Source organism: Bubalus bubalis, chromosome 2 (assembly GCF_019923935.1).
Source record: "Bubalus bubalis isolate 160015118507 breed Murrah chromosome 2, NDDB_SH_1, whole genome shotgun sequence".
NCBI lineage: Eukaryota > Metazoa > Chordata > Mammalia > Artiodactyla > Bovidae > Bubalus > Bubalus bubalis.
This window is the reverse complement of record NC_059158.1, coordinates 36,201,934-36,215,991: the sequence shown is the minus strand read 5'-3', so window position 1 is coordinate 36,215,991 and position 14,058 is coordinate 36,201,934. Positions and strand designations below refer to the sequence as shown.

Sequence of the window (14,058 nt, the reverse complement as noted above, 5' to 3'; positions counted from 1 at the left end):
TTTTTACGTAAGGCTGATTTAGAAATGTCATTACCCTCATTTCACGTTGCACTCAACTGGCCACTAAGGGAAAGAAGCCCATATTCTGAGCCATCTCTGAATTGATGATGTCCTGGAAGTGAAAGCCTCTCTGACTCATGGTGACAAGATCCTGGCTGTATGCAAAAAGGGACAGGGCAGAGGAAAGGCGAGGAGAAACAGAGCTTACAAACCAGTGACACCGGGACCTCATCACAAACCAGGAGAGATGAAGACACTCAAATACAAAGGCAATCTTAGGTCAATTTCACTGTATTTCAAAGTAGAGATAACAAAATATGGTTAAAAAAAGGGAGCGAGAGAAATGGTAAGAGAAAGTCCTTTGCAGTACAAAGTAATTTTATTTTCTTGTGTCCAAAGATCCTGGTTAAGTAGGTAGACTGAGCCTCAATCTAACATTTTGTCTTCTGTGGTCTACAAGTTTGTGCCTCATTTCATATGCTAAAATCTAAAACCCCCTCCCCCAGGTGATGGTATTAGGAGGTGAGGTCTTTGGAAGATGCTTAAGTCATGAATGGGTTGACCCTCATGGCATGAGCCTTCAAGAATGGGATTAGTGCTTCTAAAAAGAGCTCCCTCACCCCTTCCTCCATGTGAGAACACAAATGAAAAGCCAGCCACATGTCTGTGAACCAATTAGTCTTTGCCAGATATGGAATCTGGTACCATGAGCTTGGACTTCCCAGCCTCCAGAACTGTTATGTATAAGCCACCCAGTCTATGGCATTTTTGTTACAGTAACCCTGAGGGACTAAGCCAAAGTGTCTGTTTGGTAAAGAACATTTACATCTTGTAAAAAGGATGGGAAAACATTTACCTTCCTTACTGAAAGAATAAGTAACTAAAGAACTAGACGAATCTAACTTGGTGATATAGTGGCTACTGGTTATTACAGTATTTAATCAAACTATGAGACCAGAAAAAAAAGCAAACCTTTCAGATAATGTATGCAAAAATGCTTTTTATTTTTAAAACAGTGGTAACTCACTAAGCTTTTTTTTTTTTTTGGTCTTTCTAACATTGCTTCTTCAATATTGTTCATCAGAGAAGCCTAATAAGCAATTTCTTCAAGGGAAAGAGGCTATTTTAAAAGAAAACATTTTATTCTTTGGAAAGCTGACCTCCCAACAATATCAGCATTTAAAATTCCCTAAAGGAAGCTCCTCTTATAAAGTGGACTTCCTTCACCTCATTTCTTGTCCACTCTCATTTCTGGGAGCAAATACAGTTGTATCACGATGGGGTCACCCAAGAGAAGTTCTAAATCCAAAGCACTCTAAGTAGTTCCTTCAGTTGGTTTTCCTTTCTGGCTTGGCCCTATTGCTAAAACTCACAAATATACCACAGGACCAACCAGAGACCCTTCTCATTTTAAAATTGCCCATTCCAGCCCATTCCTATATAAGAAATCCTTAAATCGTCATACAAAGGAAACCAACCTAGATTATCTTCCATCAAATCAGATCATCCTTTGAGTACTGTCAGGATTTAGTTTCTACTATATTATTTTTCTAACTATTGACTTGTTGCTAAGTGCCCTTTAAGTTGTGTCTGTGGATGTATTTCTCCATATAACTAGATATAACCTCCTTCAGAGAGGAGATCAAGTGTTATATTTCTTTTTTGCTTTAACCTTATAATTTCAACACTTGTGGGTGTGCTCACCTCTTTAGTGGTCAAAGGTATTCTGTCAGAATTACTTCTCCACATAGCCCAGAACAGTACTGAAATAACCATTTCTGTTTACTTTTTGTAGGGCATAGTCAAATTAAAAGACATATTAGGACGATAAGATGGTCAACAAATGAATTTTCTTTTTGCTCTTTATTACCAATCAAGAGTTTAAGTTGGATACACATGATGCTTACAACCAATTACTGGGGACACAAAAGAAAGTCAGTAATAAAAGAATGAAAAGGGGAAGTCAAAAGATTGGTAATTCCCAAGTTTGTAATTAACTCGATATTTTTCAAAATGTAGTCGCTGAACCACCTACGTAGCAACAAAACTCCTTAGGATACTTGTCATATGTACAGATTTCTGGTGATGACCCCAAACTTGATGGTTTGGGGGAGGGGTCTAAAATCTCCATTTTCCACAAGCTCTACAGGTGATTCATTTTTACATTAAAACCTTAGAATGTAATCCAGGAAATTATATAGGGATGAAGAACACCTCCTAGAAATTAAAGAAAGAATTTTATTTCCCAAGATCTTTCACTTAGACAAACGTCCAATAGAACTTTCTGCGATGATGGAAACATTCTTTATCTGCACTGCCCAATACTGCACTCCTGTCACGTGTGTCTCCTGAGCACCTGAAATGTGGCCAGCGAGACGGAGGGGCTTACTTTTATTCTAATTAATTTTAATTTAAATAGCCACATGTGACTGGTGGCTGCAGTATTAGCAAAGATTTAAATACACCAGGACATACTATCTTTAGCTCACTTGGCTTTTCTGTTTTCTCCCTCCAGAAGATTCAGTACTCACTGAATCATGTCTGAATAGCCTCTTCTTATAACTCAAAACCTGACAAATCCCCACTTTAGCCAAGAGGAACCTTGATGTGTCTTTAGAAATTTAATTGCTACTGAGATCTTATCACATGAAACACAGCACAGCTTCAAATTCTATAAAAAGAGAGTGTATCTGTGAACAGGAATATAGCAACACAACACCCAGAACACTGGTACCTTATAAAATCAGCTTCTGTAAAGAAAAACAAAAAACAAAGCAAAACATGTTGGAACAACAACAACAACAACAAAACAAAATAGAAAAACACTAAAAAACCATTCCACACCCTCTGCATGGAATGCTGCCAAATGGAAAGGGCACTCTGGAAATTCTTTCTTCCGATTTCATTTTCTGATCCATAAATCTGCTGAGCACGCACATCCCTTCCTGCACAGCCTTTTTCCCGTTACAAATCTGTTGTGGCGATTCACTAAGCTGCCATATGGCAGAGTAAATCCATTCAAGAAGACACGAGGCTACTCTGTACCTTACCACACTGATTTAACCTAGGCAGACTAGCTTCTCTAGAGGAAAGATATATCTGAGGCATGAAATGGAAATCACTCAAAAGTGACACAAAAGCCAATACAAAATAGAGAATAAAGAGAACACAATCGTGGGTATACTCAGTTCAAGAAATTTTGGTTGTATTTTCTTTGTATATTATAAACACTTATTTAATTTGTTGCAGTTTGAAGTAAAAAAAATTTCCAAAATGTATGCTCAACAATAATCATTAAAATGTTTGCAGCATACAAAAAAACAAAAACCAAAAACACACCAAAAGGAAGACCATGTGCTTCACTCACCCCTCATACAACCTCCAACCACTTTAGGAACAAGGCCTCATCTCATGCTCATAGGCACAAAGAGGACATTTCTTTTACATTTTTCTGACATGTACCCCTTTTCCTTCATAATCACTGAAGGGCATAAAAGTCCTGATATTTCCAATGAAAAAATATATCATCCGGTGTGCAGGCACCCAGCTTCCCAGTGTAACTGGGAATTAACAAGATGTGCCTTAATAGTTCTCCATCATTAAGTAGATCAGTAACTGTAAATAAATGTCCAGGACACTTTGGATTGATCTGCATATAGGGAAAGCAAACCTGACAAAATACTGGCTTTTGCTTCTTCAAGTACTATAGCTTTATATTTAAAAATCTGAATCAGCTCAAGCTAAAAACCATAATTAATATTTAAAGGATTCTACTATAGTTAATGTCACCAAATAGTAAAAGAAGCTAATGAAATCTATTTAGTGTGAGCACTTTGTTCTGATGAGAAACTTCTAGATTATTTACAAGGTCCCCCGTTTGAGAGAGATGACTGAACGTTACAAAATGTTTCAAAAATTTATAGCTTGAAAATATGATTTGCCTTTTAATTGGAACATTCCTATTCTCAATTAGCAGATTTCTTAGCCAATCTGAAATGGGTAACAGCATCTCATCACCAGAAATAAAATTTCTGGGGAGAAAATCAACCAAAATAAAATAGGAAAAATTTAAAAGAATCCACTTTAGGGAGATTTCCATTTCTTCTCTCTCATCGTTTTGATTTCTCCTCAGTTCTTAACTATGGATAGTGGAAAAATCCTGCTTGGTCTTGGTGAGACCAAGTGGCGTAAATTCCAGCTTCAGAGCAAGCAGACACTATGGAAACATGCTGACAGCCTTCATTTACATAAAAGAATACTAATTACGTGGTGTCATCAACATCTGCGATTCTGCTCACTGCCATATGCGACAGCGCAGGGTATTTTAACCCTTCAACTTACTACACATACCCTACATGACATGTCCCACAAAACCTGCAAAGGATGCCTGAAAACACAGTGAACACGCTTTTACAAATAACTAGTGTTAAAAATGAATTTTATTTTCAGCTAACAGTTTATTTCTAAGAGATATTGGAAAATGTAGTTTAATATCAATATACAATTAAGAAAAAGAATTATTTTAAAACAAAGTAGACATCACATTAAGATACAGTTAATAGGACTTTCCTGATGGTCTAGTTAAGACTCTGTGCTTCCAGTGTAGGGGGCACGGGTTTGATTCCTGGTCAGGAAACTAAGATCCCATATACTGTGGAGCACAGCCAAAAAATAAAAATAAATAAAATAACTAAGATACAGTTAATAACCCAAAAGGGAAGAATGCTACATTTTAGAGTATTATATGGGGCTTTAAAAGGTTGTATTTTAAGTACAATGAAACTAGCATTTTGAATTTGTGAATTATGGCTAAAATAAAAATAAAACAAAGAAATAGATACAAAATAACAAAAACAAAAACTAGGGACAAAGACTGAGAAGGGTGAGGTTAGCCTCTGGCTAAGTGCAGTGCTGGCTTGAAACTCAACATTAAAAAATCTAAGATTGTGGTATCCAGTCCCATCACTTCATAGCAAATAGACGGGAAAAAAGTGGAAGCAGTGACAGATTTTTTTTTTCCTTGAGCTCCAAAATCATTGTGGACGGAGACTGTAGCAGGAAATTAAAAGATGTTTGCTCCTTGAAAGGAAAACTATAACAAACCTAGTGAAGTGAAGTTGCTCAGTTGTGTCTGACTCTTTGCAACCCCATGGACTGTAGCCCACCAGGCTCCTCTGTCCATGGGATTTCCCAGGGAAGAATACTGGAATGGGTTGCCATTTCCTTCTCCAGGAGATCCTCCCAACCCAGGGATTGAACCCAGGTCTCACGCATTGTAGGCAGACGCTTTACTGTCTGAGCCATCAGGGAAGTCCTAACAGACCTAGATAGTGTATTAAAAAGCAGAGACATCACTTTGCCAACAAAGGTCCCTATAGTCAAAGCTATGGTTTATCCAGTAGTCATATTCAGATGTGAGAGTTGGCCCATAAAGAAGGCTGAGTGCTAAGAACTGATGCTTTTGAATTGTGGTGCTGGAGATTCTTACGAGTCCCTTGGACTGCAAGGAGATCAAACCAGTCAACCCTAAAGGAAATCAACCCCGAATACTCATTGGAAGGATTGTTGCTGAAGCAGAAGCTCCAATACTTTGGCCACTTGATGTGAAAAGCTGACTCACTGGAAAAGACAAAGGCAAAAGAAGAAAGGGGCAGTGGAGGATGAGATGGTCAGACAGCATCACTAACTCAGTGGACATGGATTTGAGCAAAGTCCAGAAGATACCAGAGGACAGAGGGGCCTGGCCTGCTGCAGTCCATGGGGTTGCAGAGAGTTGGATACGAGTTAGTGACTAAACAACAAAGTGCAGTGTGGAGACTGGCTGGGCGCTGGGGGATGATGGCTAAAGGGGTGGAGAGCCCTCACAGCTGCTGCACTTTCCCTTGTCCCCTCCATTACCATTCTTCCTGAATGTGGGTGCTTGTGGTGGATGGGTGAGAGATAACCTGTAGGTCAGGGTGTCCCTCAGAGACTCCCCCAGAGGCTGAATTCTCTGCGATGGGTTTGGAAGCTCTAAGTCAATGTGTTCTTGAGCTCTTAGACCTGAGAGCAGACCGGCCACTTGAGCAGTGGCTCTTGGCCACAGGTGATGGTATGCTGATGTGCTGGGTGTGTCGGAGGCTTGGAAGGTGGGCCATCACTCATCAGTAACCGAGTGCTGATGTTCAAGAATGAGTCTGTCTAATCACGGGTTATAGCAGATTCAAGGTTATGTCCACGTGATGATGTCTCACTTGCATTAGGATCTGCTCTCTTCAATGATAACAGAGGAGAGTTCATCTAGAGAGCCGGCCAGCACACAAGCTTGCCACAGCGCCAGGAGATGACAGAGGACAGAACCTCCAGCACTGTACACATGCTGCACTCTGTGCCAAGTACCAACTGATCTAACTGTATGAAGAGCCAGCACTGGGCGAAGCCCTCTGTAGAGCAGTCTTTGCTCTTCTGTTCGCCTCCTTCCTCTCCAGGTTCAAATGTGCCCAAGTCTCTCCTGTCTAAAAGACACACAGGCCCAAGTCTGCCCTGCTTCTGGACTCTCCTTGACGTTATTTTTAGGCTCTTTCTCCTTCTGCCTGCTTTATTTCTGCCAAGGGGAATGTGCAGCTTCATGTTTCTCAGAACTCACTCCTTCACACCTTTATTTCATAGAAACCGTTTTCTCAAAGGCCTTTGCAGTTTCCTCAGAGCTGAGTCCATCAGCTTTTTCTCAGTCCCCATCCACATCTCTTTTGCCCGACACTGAACACACACTCACTTCTGCATTTTCCGTGACTGCTCTCTTCCGGGTTTCTTCCTGTGTCTGTAAATACACCTTGTTTGTTTTCATGTGTGTTCCTTGAAATATGAACTCTCCTCCTTAAGGTTCTATCCTCAGCTGTATTCTTGGTGATTTCATCTGTTCCCGGAACATCAAGTATCATTTCTATTAATGTATTTTAACCTCACACTTTAGAAAAAGCCATTTTATTGAGATATAGTTGACATACTGTAAAATTCACTCATTTAAAGCACACAACTCAATAATTTTTAGTACATTCACAGAGCCCCACAAATACTCTTGCATATAACATCTGTCCATTTCTTTGCAGAGGCTTGGTCTCGGGTTGCATCTTCACATTCTGATACCTGCATTATGGTTAATGTTATTTGCAGGATGAAGCTTCTGAACATTTGGTAGCAGGGATAATCATACATTGAGCTATACACATTGTTTCATCCAAGTCTCCTGATGATCAGGACATATAAGATGACAGACAGGGGGTTAAGGAGATGCCATCTGTGGAACAAAGCTAAGTAGCTGCCCTTGAAGGGATCTGGTTTTTTTAATTCATTAACCATATACTCTTGCCAAAGAGATCTGTGCCTAGAACTGAATCCAGGAGGATAGTAGACTGGGCACAAGGAAAACTGTTCATACCAAATTCAGAGAAATTCTGAATACAGTGGGAGCACACACACACACCCCCCCCAGCACACACACACGTCATCTGTGACTCTGTGCGAAGTGGCACACAAGAGAGGAGGAGAACTAAACTGGCTGTAAGGGCTGAACACGTCTGCTTCTGGGCTTAGTCGTTCATGCTGCTTCCAGATGAAACCTGATGATGCTTTCAGTTTGATCTCCCTGACAAGCTAGTGTTCAAGCAAGGTCCAAACTAAAGGCTTCCTCTTCTGCTCCATGTGCTTTGAGTCTCAGTTGTGTCCAACTCTTTACAACCTTAGGGACTGTAGCCTGCCAGGTTCCTCTGTCTATGGGATTCTCTAGACAAGAATACTAGAGTGGGTTGCCATGCCCTTATCCAGGGTATCTTTCCAACCCAGGGGTCGGACCCGAGTTTCTTGCATTGCAGGTGAATTCTTTACTGCTGAGCCACTGGGGAAGCCCTTCTACTCCATAGCCACATGAAAAAAGTCTATTGCTACTGCTGAAAGAATGAATTTACCCTTTAAATATCTGACCACCAGGAATTATGGTTTGTCCTACAGTGTGCCTCCAAAGCACTATGTCTGTAGAGCAGCTGGACAGTCATCAAAAATGTGTACATATGTCAGACTTCCTGAATTGTACCCTTTAAATACATGCAGTTTATTGTACATAGATTACATCTCAATACATTTGTTAAAAACTGCATAGACACCCACTCACAGACACATACATGCACATACCTCTAATGAAATAATAGATCTAGCCAGCAGCTCTGTGTCTAGGTGAAAGCTGACAGGAAACTTTACAATGGATGCATAAGGCTGACAGCACCTGACTCCACTGACCAATTTTACATCAAAAATAGGACAACCAGACATTATATGCTTTCCTGATTGAATGCAATAAGAGGTTCACAGGAATATCACCTATTGCCGTACTCTTCCTAAAATAACTAAACCTGAGTCCACCAAAACCTTTGGATCTGGCGCCAGATCATAAGCAATGTGTGACAGGAACATGCTGCAAGGCTGCAGTTAGCCAAAGCACCAAGTCAGAGTGTGGCACATGTTACAGGATCAATGGTCTGGAGTCTTAACAACAAAAGGAAAAAAGCAGGTGGGTAGACCTGCTATAGGTTCTAAGAAACCTAGAAAAGTATCAACCAAATGCAATGTGTGGTTCTTCTTTAGAGCCTAATCTGAACAAGCCAAATATAAAAATGTATTTTTGAGAAAACTGGGGGAAATGTTTAAAATACTGTTTGTCTCTAGCTATACCACTCTCTATTTTTTTTTAAACAATTTTGTTGATGTAGAATTGACATACAATGAACTGCACATATTTAAAAGGTACTTGATAAATTTTGACATATGGTATGTACTTGTGAAATCTCCACAACCAAAATAATGAACATGTCCATCACCCCCAGAAGTTTCATGGCCCTTTGCAGTCCTTTCCCCCAGCCACCCTCCCCTAAACCCTAAGTCCAAAATTGAAGAAATTTAAATATAGACTAAGTATTAGATAATACTAAGTAATTATTAGTTTGATGTGACAATGGCATTATGGCTGTATTTTTTCAGTCTTTATATGTTAGAGACATCTCTGAAGTATTTACAGGTGAAATATGATGATGTATAGAATTTGGTTTAAAATACTCCAGGGGGAAAATGTGGCAGGAAGATAAATGAAACACAATTGTCAAAATGTTCATAATTTTTGAAGCTGATTGATGGGGACATGGAGTTCATTATAACTAGTCCCTTTATTTTTGCGTATGCCTGAAAAGTTCCATGAAAAAAATATTTAAAAACAAAAAAGCAAACAATATACTCTCTGATAGCAAAGAAGACCTTGAGCTATGAACCATTCACAAATTAGACACGTTACGAGACACCTTTCCTCTCTGCCATTTACCATCGTATCTAGTTTACCCTGCAGCGCACCCTCCCACCCCCTACAACACCCCCAAGCAAGGCGGAGCAGTTTTTTGAGGCAGTGTTAGTCACAGACATGGCTTGCATAGTCCTCTGGCCTGGGCCTCAAGAAAACAGCCTTTAGACTCAGGTGGCAAACTCTGTAGCTTCCCCAAAAACCTTCATCAGAATTCTGCTCACAAAAATTTCCAGAGGATATTTGTCTTTAGAGGGCACAAGGCCACTTTAGTGGATCTGTTGAAGTGTTCTTGCTTAGTCTAATGTTTTCTCTTTTTATGAAACTTCTTTATTGGGAAAGAAAAATCTTTTCTTTTTTTTTTTTTTTTTTTTTTTTTTTGCAATTCTGCTTCTTCCTCACTAACTCTGATTTATCCAGGTGGCAAGGAGCCAACCCTATGCCTTTCTGAGTTTCACTGTAATCACAGGAAAAAATAGTAGCACAACAAATACTTCTGTTCCTCTGACTCCCATCAGATGAAGGTACTCCCAGTCCATGCGATGTTTGCGGAAGCAAAATTTGGCCACACAGAATCAATACAATATTCACAAACATACTGCTTTGTATTTGGCCCCTCCTCTTTGGACATTTGTCTTCTTTGCTCTTGAAATAAAATGCTCAGAAGTTGTGTTTTCATTCATGCAAAATAGGATGGACCTCTGTCCTGACAGATGTGCTCTGGCATATTGTTGAGCCCATCATGAATCCTTGGTTTCATACCAGAACACCAGTGATACCACTATAGAAGTTAACTCTCAAATGCATTATTCTGAGAAAATTTATTCAAAGTTTCAACTTGAAATGCCATGAACTGCTTTCCCAGCTGCAGCCCAGGCAGCGAAATTGGGAATCTCCCTCCTCCCACTTTCCCCACATGGCTGAGGAGGGCTTTCCACACGTGGCCATTTGTATGGGAGACACATATATACATTAGGAACTGCCTGCAGAGGAAGAAAAAGGAACAATTTCTGTGAATAGAAAATAAATCTGACTAGAATTTAGACATGGATCATCCAGATGAGATGGTGATTTCAATGGCTGCTCTAAGGAAAGGAAACCCCATCTTGCTGATGTCTTGTTTCTTAAAAAAGGATGGTAGTATATTTAATCCAGTGCTTTCCCGATGATATGCCAGGGCACATCCGTCAGGATTGAGGCCCTTCATATTTTGCATGAATGGAGTGACAGCTTTTGAGCACTTTATTTCAAGAGCAAAGAAAACAAATGTCCAAAGAAAAGGGCCAAATACAAAGTGGTATTTGTTACATACACACAAAAGGAGAAGACTAGAAGCTACAAAGAAAACACTCAGGCGCTTTAAATGAGAACAAGTTATATAAATTATAAACTGGCCATATAACTGAAACTACCAGTTGTTTTTCGTTTTTTTTTTTTTTTTTTTTAAAGAGGCAGGCTTATGTATACAACACTTTAAAATACAGTATGTGAAGGAGAAAAGGGGTAGACGAGTGCCTATAATATGCCATCAAGACTGGAAAAAACTATGCAAGCACAATCTCCCTCCCTCTTATCACATGCCCTGTAGCGGCAAACTGGGGTGGAGGGGAGTAAAGGTGGGGAAAAAAGAGAGCCACTAACATCTGTACCTTTTGGGGAAAAAAAAAATAATGTGTTATCTATTTTCCAAAAGGATACAGCACTGAGGAAACTGTTTCAATAATCTTAAAAAGTCAGGCATCAGCAAGATGGCAGAAGATAAGCACAGAGCATACATGATTTACTATATCTTTATTAGAAAATAGGATTCGGGGACAGGCAGTTCGATGGTACTTATGGCATATGGAGAACCTAAGGAGTTATATTCTAGTAGCACTCAACATTGCAAAAGGAACCCCCTCACACACTTCTTTTCTACAAGCTTATGACCTGCAAAGTGCAGACCTCTTTGGCTTATTGCAGAAGCCTCAGTCAGTCATGTCAATCATCTGAAATTTCATATCAGCCAAGGTACCAAGGTAATTTCTACTCTGCTTCCCCAGAGGCCACTACCGAAAATTGTCAATAGAAGGGAATTCTGTGAGCAGACTCTTCCAACTCTCAAGAGAGCTTCATTTCCTTCATGGACAGCTCCTAACATTATTCCAGTTTACTGGGCAGCAAAGTAATTCTCTCAACACCCAAGCCACTTCTCTGAAGGAGCGTGAGTGTGACAGTGCGGGTGTGTGTCGGGATGGGGAAGGCCATCGGCTGGGTGAGGGAGGCCTCCTCCCTCTGCACCACTCCAAGTATATCAGGTACACTATAAGCCTCAGTTTCTTAAGTCTGTAAAACTGAGGAGCAATAAAACCTCCTCCAAAGAGTTGTTCTGAGGGAGAGGCAAATGAGATGGCCGTGTAACTGCATTCTGAAACTGGCTGACTCTAAACAAAGTACTGGCTGACTTGGCTACCTTGTCACTCATTCCCCAAAAGTTATTTTTGCTTCCACAGGGCTTAGAGTTGGGCTGGCCAATTGAGCAGCTTACAGTAACTGACTACCTGGCCTTGACTTTATCAATAGTTTCATCCAAGAAGCCCGTCATACCAGAATATTATTAAATAAGAAAACAGAGGATACTTTCATATTAAAAATAAGAAAAATTAAAAATAAGAAAAAAATAAAAATAAGAAAAATCCAAAACAAATGAGAGTTTTATTATTCATTATCTCTTTTTCTTAGGTTTTTGAAAAATTGTGTTTAATAGTAACATGGAACAAGGATAGTGAAAGTCCAAATAAGATGTTAAAAACAAACCCAGAGCACCATAAAATGCCATTGAATTAAAGAAGCAGACTTGGTCTCAGCTCACAGTCTCCAATGGGGGTATGCCCATTGAATACTTACAGGTCCAACAGAATGTGCTGCGTGGCAAAAATATAAAGGGGGCCTTCTTTCAAATAAGGCATAGAAGGCATTTCAAAGACATGAACTGTGCGTGAACCCTCATCTCTCGTTAAGAATAAAGCAGAAGTACTTCTGGGAACTCAACTATAGTGAGCTGGCACGAGAGAATAGAAGGCCAGTGCACACCCAGGCAACCAACTCCATGTAGTTTAAATCTCACAGGCCCCAGCCACTTCTTCTCCTGTTTTAAATATATCCTGGCCTGCCAGTGGGTCCCACCATTTAGATGAAGGCACTGACACTCCCATTAATGGCAAATAGAGAATCTTATAAGGGAAACACATAAAGCCAGTCAACTGCTATTAATTAAGTGTAGATTAATTTACAACAGCAGGAAGTGGAAAACTGGTGCTAAGGGGCAGGATACTGCACAACTGAAATGCAAGGAGGAAGAAACTAAAGAGTGAAAGCAAAGTATGAATCACTGCCTGAGACCCTGGAGAAGAAAGACTCAAGCCTTAAGGAGTATTTGACAGCAAGGAGGGAGGTCCCTAAAAAACAATATGAGAACAAAAAATAAGCTTTACTGACTTCATCATTTATCTCCCCTGTATCCTTCCCATGTTGCCTGTGGTAACTGTGCTGAATGTTGTCCATACCCATCAAGTTATAACCTCAGTGAGGTATAATAAGATTCCGGCAGGCCAGAATCAGTTATTCATATGTTTTAAAAGCTACTCATTATCTGTAGCTTTTAATACATATGAATAACTAGAATGGCAATTTTTCTCAAGTTAAACCTTTCATTTCTGAATATGTGCTTTCTGAGTCTGACATCTCAGAAAACTTCAGTTTGTTATTTTTAAGTTACTGGTCACTGACAGCCTATAGTCAAAGGTAAGGTACCCATCAAACAACCCAATTCCACTACAGCCAATTTATCAAAACATATATGTTATCACTATACCTATCACTCACACAAGAACTTATCAGGATTAAGAAGAACTAAACCACTTTGAAGGAACTGTCAGTAAAAAAAAAAATCTTATCTAATATTGGCAGAAGCTAAATAACAGACATTACATATTCCAAGAGACCAATTAACAGTCTTCTGAGGGACCACTTAATGCATTATTTATTCTAAGAGGCCAGCCTGAGTCTGCCAGTAAAGAAAATATCTCAGAATTTAGTGGGAAGTGTGGCAAGACACATTAAGGTATTGATGTCATTAAACAGTTTTAAGAAATAAAAGAATCCTCACTTTGTGTTCATACGTGAAGATGATGCAGAATGTCTCTAAAACTGCAGATAAGGCTTTATCTTCTAAGGCTGAAGTTCGAAAGAAGAAAAATGTATTGGACACAATAATCCATCTGTTAACAACACCAAAATCCTGAGGTCTGGATGACTGCAGAGTTCTAGGGCCCCCCCTAACCCATTTATGAAAACCCCAGGCAGGGCTAACATCATACTCAGTGATGAAAATTAAAAATATTACCTTATATGTAGAATATGATCTTATATGTAGAAAACTCTAGAGATAACACACACATACACACACAGTTAAAACTAATAAATTCAGCAAAGTTGCAGACAAGATCAATATATAAAACTCAGTGTGTTCCTATACACTAACAATGAAATATGAAAAGGAAACCAAGAAAACAATTTCATTTATAATAGAATAAAATAAAAAAGAATACATACTTGGGAGTAAACCTCACCAAGGAAGTAACAGACTTATACTGAAAACTACAAAATACTGGTGAAAGAAATCACAAATACATGAAAAGACATCTCATGCTCACAGACTGGAAAACTTAATATGTTAAGATGTCAATATTACCCAAAAT

The 14,058-nt window shown here is 39.5% G+C and overlaps 1 protein-coding gene across 1 annotated transcript in view; it reads right to left on the bottom strand.

Annotated features, from left to right (window-relative positions):
• The window catches only part of MED20 (mediator complex subunit 20), a 73,105-nt gene that overhangs the window by 429 nt on the left and 58,618 nt on the right, over nt 1-14,058 (bottom strand). The window lies entirely within an intron of this gene.